Consider the following 13,665-nt stretch of genomic DNA (forward strand, 5'->3'; position numbering starts at 1 on the left):
GAGAGAGAGAGAGAGAGAGAGAGAGAGAGAGAGAGAGAGAGAGGGAGAGAGAGAGAGAGAGAATTTCCCCTGTGTTATCAGAAGTTACTGTAAACTGTTGAATCATGTAGTTCATCTACTTTTAGTAGTTTGTTTAAATGTTTTAATTATGTTGTTTTTGTTGGTAGAAGTGCATCATTCCTTGATTTATTGTAAAATGAATCTGAACTTTTTGATCTGTTTTGATGATAAACTGAAGCCATTTCTAAATTAACCCAATTAAGTGAGTTTTAAATCGTCCTACTTAGTTTATAAGGAAATGATGAAGAGGAACAAATGAAATGATTTGAACATGATATCTCTGTAGGTGCTGACGCTGTTGGCGGTTTCTAGTGTTTAAAGCTCCCATGTCATGCTTTTCCGGTTATTACCCGTCCCCTTGTGTGTTATGAAGGTTTTTATGCATGTAAACGGTGTGCAGAGTCAAAACCCTCAAAGTACACCCTGTAGCGAGTAAAACTCTAACACAGAAAATACCTCCCCAAAACGCCTCGTTGGAGATACGTCACTGCCCATTTGAGTCTTCCATTTAGTTCCGGGTACCGCCTGATGTCATGCGGTACCCGGAACGAAATGGACCAATCCCGAAGAGCTATGGCCACACCAGCAGCGGCGTGTTCCTCCTCCAGAGGTTCGAAGAACCGGCATTTCACAGACGAAAGCTTCCAAAACATTGCCCAGTTTGAGGCCGGATATGCACAGCTTGTTTGGACCGTTTGGAGCAGGGGAAGATCTGGGTATACAACCTGTAAGTTTGCATTGTTATTTGTGTATTTATCAAACAAGACTGTTTAAATGTGTAAACTGTGTTGGACTGCTAAGCCATTGACACAGTGCTAACTGTGCTAACTAAGTTGCTAGAGTTTCCATATATCAACTCTAATATCAGCAGATGGCCTTGCCATACATGTATCTCATAGCAGGAGAATGTCTGCATTCACACACAAAATACCTATTGACAGTATACTGCGGGTGATTTGCCGGTCAGTCGCGAAACGTAATTACATTATAGCTGGCGTAGCGATCTAACACACGGAGCTTGAGCTAGTTTTGGTCAGAAAAAACATTTTTGTGATGCTACGTTGCTAGCGTTTAAATATATCAACTACAATGTCAGCAGATGGCCTTACATGTTTGTCATGGCAGGAGAATGTCTGCAGTCACACACACGGAATACTCATACAGTATACTCCGGTTTACCGTACATTGTGACCGTACATATACTGCATGTAGCTAACGAGGCTAGCTGTATGCTAGCGCAAAACAATGTATTCATGCAAGTTACATTGTATGGTAGCAGAATACCCGTATACGATTGCAATTATAAACACGTTATTGCTAGCCTAATATGAACCACTAGCTTTTGTTCATAGTAGTTTTATTACACTGCATTATAGTTGCCTTTCCTCCAAGCTAACGTTCATATCGTGTTAGCTACCAAGGTAAACAAAGCTAGGTTAGCATATTAGCAGGCAAGCTGTTCATTACACAACTACTACTAACGAATCTAAAACAACTAAGTTTCTCTAATATTTTGTGATTTGCATTTGATTTCGTCCAGCCAGATCCTGGCGGACAATCCATGACGGGGAAGGGATTCTACTACTACTGAGGGTGCTAAAAGGCACCGCACCGACTGTGCGCAGGCAAGAGGAGGAGGAATGGATGATATACCGTGTATATATGTATATTTATGTTCATTTTGTACATTTCTAAAAATAAAGTTTAATGGAAATACTTAGTAGGCCTATCCTTTCTTCCCTGAATTCATATATAGCAAACCATGATTTGATTTCTCATCAAACAGTAGTAGTTTATAACGGGTAAAAATAACTTACTCTTTGTTATGAGAGTAGCTCGTAGGCCACAACGGAAAGACAAGGAGACATACACGAGTTTACAAAACCACGGCACATTTATTGTGGTAAATGCAAAGATAGGTGGTTGAGAGGATCGCAGAGTTAGTCTTCCTGCAGCCGCTTTGGAGAGAGACTGTGTCCGGAGGTGTCCGTGATCGTGCTGATTAGCCTCTTCAGCTCCACCCCATCGTAAGACAAAGGCCCTGGGGCCGTCACACTCTTCTATAACAACAGTTAAAAATATATATGTATATAAAATATACCGCTGTACCGACGCCATGATAAGACTGATGTTACGCTGAGAGCAGCCGGGAAAAGCACTGACATGGGCGCAGCCTCTCTGGTGGTTGACTAATCAGAACGAGTGGCCGAGCTGACCAATCGGAGCACACTAGGCTCACAGGGAGGGGGGGGCAAGAGCTCCAACGAGTCGTTTAGTGGAGAAAGTGAATACTGCTGAATACACATGCTTGACAGAGATGCTGTATGCGAAACCAATGTGAGTTTGGAAAATTGCACAGTATAAATCTATTTTAGTATACCTCAACAATGTAATTATGATCAGTGGAAATGGCCATGACATGGGCCCTTTAACAGACATTTAAATTAAATATGTGTAATGGCAAATGCCATTTATTAGTATTTTCTTACCTGGAATTCTGCCTTTTTGAACAGACTGACTGAGTCCTAGCTATATTGAGTCCTAGCTATATTGAGTCCTAGCTATATTGAGTCCTAGCTATATTGAGTCCTAGCTATACTGAGTCCTAGCTATATTGAGTCCTAGCTATATTGAGTCCTAGCTATACTGAGTCCTAGCTATACTGAGTCCTAGCTATACTGAGTCCTAGCTATATTGAGTCCTAGCTATATTGAGTCCTAGCTATACTGAGTCCTAGCTATATTGAGTCCTAGCTATACTGAGTCCTAGCTATACTGAGTCCTAGCTGTATTGAGTCCTAGCTATACTGAGTCCTAGCTGTATTGAGTCCTAGCTATATTGAGTCCTAGCTATACTGAGTTCTAGCTGTATTGAGTCCTAGCTATATTGAGTCCTAGCTATACTGAGTCCTAGCTATACTGAGTCCTAGCTATACTGAGTCCTAGCTATATTGAGTCCTAGCTATATTGAGTCCTAGCTATATTGAGTCCTAGCTATACTGAGTCCTAGCTATATTGAGTCCTAGCTATATTGAGTCCTAGCTATATTGAGTCCTAGCTATATTGAGTCCTAGCTATACTGAGTCCTAGCTGTATTGAGTCCTAGCTATATTGAGTCCTAGCTATATTGAGTCCTAGCTATACTGAGTCCTAGCTATATTGAGTCCTAGCTATATTGAGTCCTAGCTATACTGAGTCCTAGCTATATTGAGTCCTAGCTATACTGAGTCCTAGCTATACTGAGTCCTAGCTATATTGAGTCCTAGCTATATTGAGTCCGAGCTATATTGAGTCCTAGCTATATTGTCTGCAGTTCTAGGGTTAATATGAATCTAATATGATTGTCATCGGTCTAAATTAGATTTCAAATGATTAACTGTGTATGAAGATCATAGTGTGGGTTGAATCCATTTTCATAACCACTGTCTTTTAACTGATTTAAATGCGGAAACTGGGCTTACTCATCAGAATTTCGTATGACTTGACTTGACTTGCTTGACTCTCACCACAGTGACTTGGGACTTGCTTGATACTTGTAGGTCAAGACTTGAGACTTGCTCATGACTTGCACATGTAGGACTTACTCCCACCTCTGCTACACCCTATACGATCATTCCCTGAAAACGATGACGCCATAGCCCCGCCTCTCCCCACCTCTCCTGCTCACCCCGCGTCATTGCTGATGCGTTTCGCCAACAACAACAACAACAATGGCGGATCAGAGGGTTGCGTTCGTGCTCCAGACGCTACTGAGCATGATACTTACGTTTGTTTGTTTGTTTATGCCTTATGCCCATGCTCCGGGGGGTCTTATTCGTTGCTGTATTTTGTGGTGGAAGTACAGCCACAAAATATGTACTACAGCGTCTCCAGCGGTTTCGAGCGGTTTCGTTTGGACGGACACGTTTCTTGAGCCGATTCCGTGTGGACGGAAGACTTTTTTTTAAATCGACTTCGGTTCGAAATCGGTTTCGTCTCCGTGTGGACGGGCCTGAATCTCACATTAATTGTGAACATTTTCCACTGCTTAAAATCATTCTCTCCAGTGTTGGCTATCAGCCCCTACAGTATATTAAACAATTCATTCAACAATTCATTCAACAATTCATTCAACAATTCATTCAACAATTCATTAAACAATTCATTCAACAATTCATTCAACAATTCATTCCCTAAATGTTGGGAGAAATGCAGGAAATGGGATTAAAATCAAGATCACTTTTCAGGCGCAGGACCCCCAGACCCTGTGTGTCTCAAACCCCTTTGTGTATGTTCTTGGTAGTTGTTCTTGTGCACTGATAGTCTGTGTTTTTCTAAATTGGGGAGTTTTTCAGTCTGTGGCTCAGAATGGTTTTATTGTCTCGTGCTTTTACATTTGTTTTGTCTAAATGTATTCATGCTGCTTTATATATGTATTGATGTACAGCACTCTGTTGTTTTTAAATATGCTCTATAAATGAAGTTGGATTGGATAGTAAGCATTTCCCTCTGGTCAGGAGCGCGGCTGTGTTTTGGTTTGTTGCCTCAGACTCACTTCTGGATGACGCTCTGCAGACTCAGCATCATCCCCAGCTCTCCCTGCAGCTTCTCCTGGTTCCAGCGACACTCTGACAGGTACCGGAGCGCCTGGGAACACAGGAGAGATGTTTCAGTATCTCTATAAACCATCTCAAGTACCGGAGCGCCTGGGAACACAGGAGAGATGTGTCAGTATCTCTATAAACCATCTCAAGTACCGGATAGTCTGGGAGGAGTGTCAGTATCTCTATAAACCATCTCAAGTACTGGATAGTCTGGGAGGAGTGTCAGTATCTCTATAAACCATCTCAAGTACCGGATAGTCTGGGAGGAGTTTCAGTATCTCTATAAACCATCTCAAGTACTGGATAGTCTGGGAGGAGTGTCAGTATCTCTATAAACCATCTCAAGTACTGGATAGTCTGGGAGGAGTGTCAGTATCTCTATAAACCATCTCAAGTACCGGATAGTCTGGGAGGAGTGTCAGTATCTCTATAAACCATCTCAAGTATCGGATAGTCTGGGAGGAGTGTCAGTATCTCTATAAACCATCTCAAGTACTGGATAGTCTGGGAGGAGTTTCAGTATCTCTATAAACCATCTCAAGTACTGGATAGTCTGGGAGGAGTTTCAGTATCTCTATAAACCATCTCAAGTACCGGATAGTCTGGGAGGAGTTTCAGTATCTCTATAAACCATCTCAAGTACCGGAGCGGTGTGGAGACGGCAGAACTTCCCAACTGAGCAGATGCTTAGCAGGCTGTGTCACACAGAACTACTTCTACCTGCGGCACGTATTTCTGCAGGTGTTTATCCTGAGTTACCGTCCCTCGGCCTCGATAAGATAATCATGAATACATCCAAAAAAAGAGCTAAATGATACGATACGATGCACTTTATTGTCCCCGTAAGGAAATGTGTTCTGTCTCCGTCCTGCAGTTCCACATGCACGTATACAACATAGTAAACATTCAAATACATGCACATATCATCACAAATAGACTGGAACTGATCCAGGAAGCTGAGAGAGCACATCTCCTGTGAAGAAGTTGGTATGAACTTATTCTCAGACTTCACAGTTACAGACAGAACAGGCCTTTAACGTGACAGCTGCAGCTCTGTGAGGAGTCCAGTGTATGGAGCTCAAACTCTCTCTCTCTCTCAGGTTTACCACAAGGTGAGTTCCTTTTGATTTCCTGCTTCTTCACACATACTCTCTCCAGTACAGGTTAGCTCTGAGTGTTAGCATGCTAATGTAAACACAGACCATATTTGTTTGTTTGTTTATTTATTTAAAGGACAGTGCACATTAATCCACATTGCTGTAAATGAGCCAGTATTAGCCAGCAGGCTAATTTTCAACTATTGTCCTTCGCAAGATGTTAAATAACCACAACAAGACTAGAGAAATAAAAACATAATTAAATAGAATACAGCAGACAACAATAGAGAGGAACAACCATAGAGAGGAACAACCAAACATGCAAACAGATGAAATATCATCATGCCTTGATACAGTTAAAAGGGTTCACATGTTTGATTGCTTAAAAGCCAGTTCTTAAGATAGTGGTTAAATGTATGATAGGAGGTGTTGTTCCTTATCTGTATTGGTATTGTGTTCCAGAGTGTTGGTGCCCTCACAGAGAAACAGTGTTTACCAAAGGAACTGGACCTAAGAGGGTCTACACAGTCCCCTCTTAGGGCAGACCTTGTGGTTCTGCTGTTTGAGTTTTTCTGCTGTATAAAAGTGCAGAGGGGGGGGGGGGGCTGCCTTGCCGTTTAGAATCTTAAAAATGAGACATGCATCAGTGTGTTTTAAAAGATGTTCCCAGCTGAGCAGGTTATGTTTGTCCAGGATTTTGCAATGGTGGTATAGCTTAGGTTTTCTGTCCAAAACTCTGAGAGCTTGTTTGTGAAGTGATAGGATAGGCCTTAATGTGGTGCTATTCGCCTGGGTCCAGCTGGTTCCCCTGGGTCCAGCTGGTTCCCCTGGGTCCAGCTGGTTCCCCTGGGTCCAGCTGGTTCCCCTGGGTCCAGCTGGTTCACCTGGGTCCAGCTGGTTCCCCTGGGTCCAGCTGGTTCACCTGGGTCCAGCTGGTTCCCCTGGGTCCAGCTGGTTCCCCTGGGTCCAGCTGGTTCCCCTGGGTCCAGCTGGTTCACCTGGGTCCAGCTGGTTCCCCTGGGTCCAGCTGGTTCCCCTGGGTCCAGCTGGTTCCCCTGGGTCCAGCTGCTCATACAGTATGTTAGTATTACTTCCAGAACAAGTCTCATTGTTTCTGACAGCAACGTTTCTGATTGTCCCGTGGGTGTAAAGCCCGCCCACATTTTAGTGTGTGTGTGTGTGTGTGTGTGTGTGTGTGTGTGTGTGTGTGTGTGTGTGTGTGTGTGTGTGTGTGTGTGTGTGTGTGTGTGTGTGTGTGTGTGTGTGTGTGTGTGTGTTTGCTCACCTGCAGGGCGCAGTAGACCACCTGGGGGTTGGGGTGGTCCAGGAACAGGATGAGGCCCGGCAGGCAGCCCTGGTCCTGGGCGATGGCCCGGCGGTTCATGGGGTCAGAGGCCAGGTCCCTCAGCTGGGTCACCACCAGCAGGGGGTCCATGGGGTCAGAGGCCAGGTCCCTCAGCGGCTTCATGGGGTCAAACACTCCCCCATTCACCAGATCCTGAGAGAGAGAGAGTTAAAGAGCAGTGAAAAAGAAGGAGGCATGAAATATATGATGAGTAATATCAGTCCTGCCAAAGAACGGACCTTCATGTTTTTATTTGTATTTCTGCGTAAAGAGACTCTGAAAGTTTCAGGAACAAAGATTCTCTCTCTGAACACAGAGGGGACACATGTCTCTTCTTCATCAACATGTGTCCCCTCTGTGTTCATGTCTCTTCTACATCAACATGTGTCCCCTCTTCTTCATGTCTCTTCTTCATCAACATGTGTCCCCTCTTCTTCATGTCTCTTCTTCATCAACATGTGTCCCCTCTGTGTTCATGTCTCTTCTACATCAACATGTGTCCCCTCTTCTTCATGTCTCTTCTTCATCAACATGTGTCCCCTCTTCTTCATGTCTCTTCTTCATCAACATGTGTCCCCTCTTCTTCATGTCTCTTCTTCATCAACATGTGTCCCCTCTTCTTCATGTCTCTTCTTCATCAACATGTGTCCCCTCTTCTTCATGTCTCTTCTTCATCAACATGTGTCCCCTCTTCTTCATGTCTCTTCTTCATCAACATGTGTCCCCCTCTTCTTCATGTCTCTTCTTCATCAACATGTGTCCCCTCTTCTTCATGTCTCTTCTTCATCAACATGTGTCCCCTCTTCTTCATGTCTCTTCTTCATCAACATGTGTCCCCTCTTCCTCATGTCTCTTCTTCATCAACATGTGTCCCCTCTTCTTCATGTCTCTTCTTCATCAACATGTGTCCCCTCTTCTTCATGTCTCTTCTACATCAACATGTGTCCCCTCTTCTTCATGTCTCTTCTTCATCAACATGTGTCCCCTCTTCTTCATGTCTCTTCTACATCAACATGTGTCCCCTCTTCTTCATGTCTCTTCTACATCAACATGTGTCCCCTCTTCTTCATGTCTCTTCTTCATCAACATGTGTCCCCTCTTCTTCATGTCTCTTCTTCATCAACATGTGTCCCCTCTTCTTCATGTCTCTTCTTCATCAACATGTGTCCCCTCTTCTTCATGTCTCTTCTTCATCAACATGTGTCCCCTCTTCTTCATGTCTCTTCTTCATCAACATGTGTCCCCTCTTCTTCATGTCTCTTCTTCATCAACATGTGTCCCCTCTTCTTCATGTCTCTTCTTCATCAACATGTGTCCCCTCTTCCTCATGTCTCTTCTTCATCAACATGTGTCCCCTCTTCTTCATGTCTCTTCTACATCAACATGTGTCCCCTCTTCTTCATGTCTCTTCTTCATCAACATGTGTCCCCTCTTCTTCATGTCTCTTCTACATCAACATGTGTCCCCTCTTCTTCATGTCTCTTCTTCTACATCAACATGTGTCCCCTCTTCTTCATGTCTCTTCTTCATCAACATGTGTCCCCTCTTCTTCATGTCTCTTCTTCATCAACATGTGTCCCCTCTTCTTCATGTCTCTTCTTCATCAACATGTGTCCCCTCTTCTTCATGTCTCTTCTTCATCAACATGTGTCCCCTCTTCTTCATGTCTCTTCTTCATCAACATGTGTCCCCTCTTCTTCATGTCTCTTCTTCATCAACATGTGTCCCCTCTTCTTCATGTCTCTTCTTCATCAACATGTGTCCCCTCTTCTTCATGTCTCTTCTACATCAACATGTGTCCCCTCTTCTTCATGTCTCTTCTTCATCAACATGTGTCCCCTCTTCTTCATGTCTCTTCTACATCAACATGTGTCCCCTCTTCTTCATGTCTCTTCTTCATCAACATGTGTCCCCTCTTCTTCATGTCTCTTCTTCATCAACATGTGTCCCCTCTTCTTCATGTCTCTTCTTCATCAACATGTGTCCCCTCTTCTTCATGTCTCTTCTTCATCAACATGTGTCCCCTCTTCTTCATGTCTCTTCTTCATCAACATGTGTCCCCTCTTCCTCATGTCTCTTCTTCATCAACATGTGTCCCCCTCTTCTTCATGTCTCTTCTTCATCAACATGTGTCCCCTCTTCTTCATGTCTCTTCTACATCAACATGTGTCCCCTCTTCTTCATGTCTCTTCTACATCAACATGTGTCCCCTCTTCTTCATGTCTCTTCTACATCAACATGTGTCCCCTCTTCTTCATGTCTCTTCTACATCAACATGTGTCCCCTCTTCTTCATGTCTCTTCTTCATCAACATGTGTCCCCTCTTCTTCATGTCTCTTCTTCATCAACATGTGTCCCCTCTTCTTCATGTCTCTTCTTCATCAACATGTGTCCCCCTCTTCTTCATGTCTCTTCTTCATCAACATGTGTCCCCTCTTCTTCATGTCTCTTCTTCATCAACATGTGTCCCCTCTTCTTCATGTCTCTTCTTCATCAACATGTGTCCCCTCTTCTTCATGTCTCTTCTTCATCAACATGTGTCCCCTCTTCCTCATGTCTCTTCTTCATCAACATGTGTCCCCTCTTCTTCATGTCTCTTCTACATCAACATGTGTCCCCTCTTCTTCATGTCTCTTCTTCATCAACATGTGTCCCCTCTTCTTCATGTCTCTTCTACATCAACATGTGTCCCCTCTTCTTCATGTCTCTTCTCCATCAATTGTCCCATCTCTCATGTCTCTTCTACATCAACATGTGTCCCCTCTTCTTCATGTCTCTTCTTCATCAACATGTGTCCCCTCTTCTTCATGTCTCTTCTTCATCAACATGTGTCCCCTCTTCTTCATGTCTCTTCTTCATCAACATGTGTCCCCTCTTCTTCATGTCTCTTCTTCATCAACATGTGTCCCCTCTTCTTCATGTCTCTTCTTCATCAACATGTGTCCCCTCTTCTTCATGTCTCTTCTTCATCAACATGTGTCCCCTCTTCTTCATGTCTCTTCTTCATCAACATGTGTCCCCTCTTCTTCATGTCTCTTCTTCATCAACATGTGTCCCCTCTTCTTCATGTCTCTTCTACATCAACATGTGTCCCCTCTTCTTCATGTCTCTTCTTCATCAACATGTGTCCCCTCTTCTTCATGTCTCTTCTACATCAACATGTGTCCCCTCTTCTTCATGTCTCTTCTTCATCAACATGTGTCCCCTCTTCTTCATGTCTCTTCTACATCAACATGTGTCCCCTCTTCTTCATGTCTCTTCTACATCAACATGTGTCCCCTCTTCTTCATGTCTCTTCTACATCAACATGTGTCCCCTCTTCTTCATGTCTCTTCTTCATCAACATGTGTCCCCTCTTCTTCATGTCTCTTCTTCATCAACATGTGTCCCCTCTTCTTCACGTCTCTTCTTCATCAACATGTGTCCCCTCTTCTTCATGTCTCTTCATCAACATGTGTCCCCTCTTCTTCATGTCTCTTCTTCATCAACATGTGTCCCCTCTTCTTCATGTCTCTTCTTCATCAACATGTGTCCCCTCTTCTTCATGTCTCTTCTACATCAACATGTGTCCCCTCTTCTTCATGTCTCTTCATCAACATGTGTCCCCTCTTCTTCATGTCTCTTCTACATCAACATGTGTCCCCTCTTCTTCATGTCTCTTCTACATCAACATGTGTCCCCTCTTCTTCATGTCTCTTCATCAACATGTGTCCCCTCTTCTTCATGTCTCTTCTACATCAACATGTGTCCCCTCTTCTTCATGTCTCTTCTACATCAACATGTGTCCCCTCTTCTTCATGTCTCTTCTTCATCAACATGTGTCCCCTCTTCTTCATGTCTCTTCTTCATCAACATGTGTCCCCTCTTCTTCATGTCTCTTCTTCATCAACATGTGTCCCCTCTTCTTCATGTCTCTTCTTCATCAACATGTGTCCCCTCTGTGGAAAGAGACTCTGAAAGTTTCAGGAACAAAGATTCTCTCTCTTTTTGATCCATTTCTATAAAAACCTGTCTGAAAATGAGCTGATCAGATTTTGGCCACTTGATGATGTCATAATGATGTTTTGTCTTGTGTAACCATTAGCCAATCAGCAACCAAGGTAACCCCCCCCCCCCCCCCCCCCCCTTATCACCTGAATCTCCTCCTAGAGCACCATTGAGTTCTTTGTAACCAAATGTCTCTCAGAGGGGCGTGGGGAGGGGCTCCTTATTTTCATCTGAAGTAACAGACAGAGAATCAGCACTTTGGAAACAGAGGGGATTATGGGTAATGCTGCAATGATCTGTTTGGTGTTTCAGCCAGATATACTGATGAGGAAGAGTATCATAGGGGACCTTTAAATCATCATTTATTTCAGGGGTTTTCAGGACTGCTTAATGTATTTATTTTTCAGGATTTATATTTTCAAGTATCCAGGATGTATTGTCATGAGCTACAGTGTCGATCCACCAGTGCAACAGGAATATATATAGGACATAGAACAAATAAAACAGAGATGATATGATAGGAATATGTTTTTATAGGCTTTGACTTCAACCTGTTGCGTCCACTATCACTTACAACACAAGGCGGTGTCAACATCTAAATATGATTTATTATAAGAATGACATGTGCTGAGTTTGAGGAAGAGGAGGAGGGTGAAGGTCACATGAGAAACCATGTTTAGGATGTGACCAAAAGTAAAACATAAATTGGACTTTAATCTCAGAATCCTGAGATTAAAATCTGGATTCTGAGATTTCCAAAAATAAAAAGATTATTTCGAAAAAAATAATCAGAAAAAGAAAATTCTGAGATTAAAAGACAGCACCAAAAAATAAAAACAATACAAAGAGAAATCTCAGAATTCTTAAATGTAATAATAATAATAATATCAAAAAATCTCTGAATTCTGAGATCCAACCAGAACTCTTAATTCTCCTCCTGGTCACATCCCCATCACCTGTCCTCATGTGCCCCCCCCCCCCCCTCATTCTCCTATTTAAAGGATCAGTCATGTCTCCATCAGGACGGTAACCACGTTCTGTTCATATATAATAATAATTAAACAGGGAAGTGTTGAATCGTCCAGAGAAACAGCGGGTGATGCTCCCTGCAGCAGCCCGGCGAGAGGCTCTCTTTTTCGGATCCGAACAGCTGTGTGAGCCGCCCCTCAGTCTGGAGGAATGCTAACGCTAAAGCTAACAGAGCTCACCTGTGGAGGTGTTTCTCCCGGCAGGTGACAGCGATGCTTCTTCAACCTCTGAGAGTTTATATCAGATTCTGTAGTTCACACCGACAGAAAGACAGGATCCTCCATCCAGAGCTGTAGCGTTTCAGCATCAAGGCCAGGGATTGGATGAACGGCAACCACGTGATCTTGCTGACCAATCAGCTGCTCTGTTCTCCAGAGTTGAAGGACCCACGCCCTGTCTGTGCTAACCATGATGCTAACACTGATAATAACATAGTCATAATAATAATACACTTTATTTGTAAAGAGTAAAAATATGATTTAAGAAAAAATACATAGAATACATAGAAAATAAAGGCCACTTAACATTTATAATAACATGATGATAATGATAATAATAATAATAATAATAATAATACACTTTAATTGTAAAGCACCATTTATATTATACAGAATACAAATGAAACAGTAACATTGGATTTCATAAATAACGAATAGAATACATAACACAATATGCCAAATAAAGGCCACTAAATATTGATAATAAAACAATAATAATAATAATATTTGGTAATTTCCAACACCAGAAAATACAGTGCATTTAATACAAATTAAAAAAGCTCCTTTATTGTTATTGACAGGTGAGTTGGATCTGGATTTATCTACATAAAAGAACATCTGTATTTCCTTTGTGTTTAAAAACGTTCTGTGAAACTAAAACATAAGAAGACTTTTCCAGGGCAAGTGCTTTATGATTGGTTTACATGTGACTGTCAGTGTCCAGCAGAGGGCAGCAGAGAAGAAGATGGACCTTTATTAATCAGGGGAAATTCAGTTTCCACTCTGTCGTACAAACACACACATGCGTTTTTATACAGGTACAGGGTTATACACATGTCACATGGCAATGTATTTTAATGATTCATTATTGCATGGTTTTAAAGGTAGGGTAGGTAAGTTTGAGAAACCGGCTCGAGATACACTTTTTGTTATATTCCATGGAATGCTCTTAACCTGTTAACCCCTGAGCCTGTTTTTCAGGTCTCAGGCTCCAAAATGACATTCCCAGAACAAATGACCATATCTTCCCTTCTAAAAGGGTTAATTAATAATCGTTATTCTCAAAGTAATGGTAAACCTGTGAGTTGGATGTAGAAAAGTCAGAATCAATATAGATGTTTTTTATTTAAAAAAAAATTCAAATTGAACATAGTAAAAAACTGTAAATTATAGTGTCCGTCCAAAAATTCTTTTTTACTTATAGTGAAAACTACCCTTGGATGATGGGTTAGTAGACTAAAAGCTTTAGGAATCCAAAGTAAGGTTCAAGGTTCAAGGTTCTTTATTGTCAATCTGACATAGCTACAGAGTAATTATGCAGTTGAAAATCTTATGTCACAGGCTTCT

The 13,665-nt window shown here is 42.3% G+C and overlaps 1 pseudogene; it reads right to left on the reverse strand.

Annotated features, from left to right (window-relative positions):
* LOC117496339 overlaps nucleotides 1-12,384 on the reverse strand; it is a 23,416-nt pseudogene extending 11,032 nt beyond the window's left edge.
* Between the last annotated feature and the right edge of the window lie 1,281 nt (nucleotides 12,385-13,665).

The sequence above is a fragment of the Trematomus bernacchii genome, unplaced genomic scaffold, assembly GCF_902827165.1.
Source record: "Trematomus bernacchii unplaced genomic scaffold, fTreBer1.1, whole genome shotgun sequence".
Lineage (NCBI taxonomy): Eukaryota > Metazoa > Chordata > Actinopteri > Perciformes > Nototheniidae > Trematomus > Trematomus bernacchii.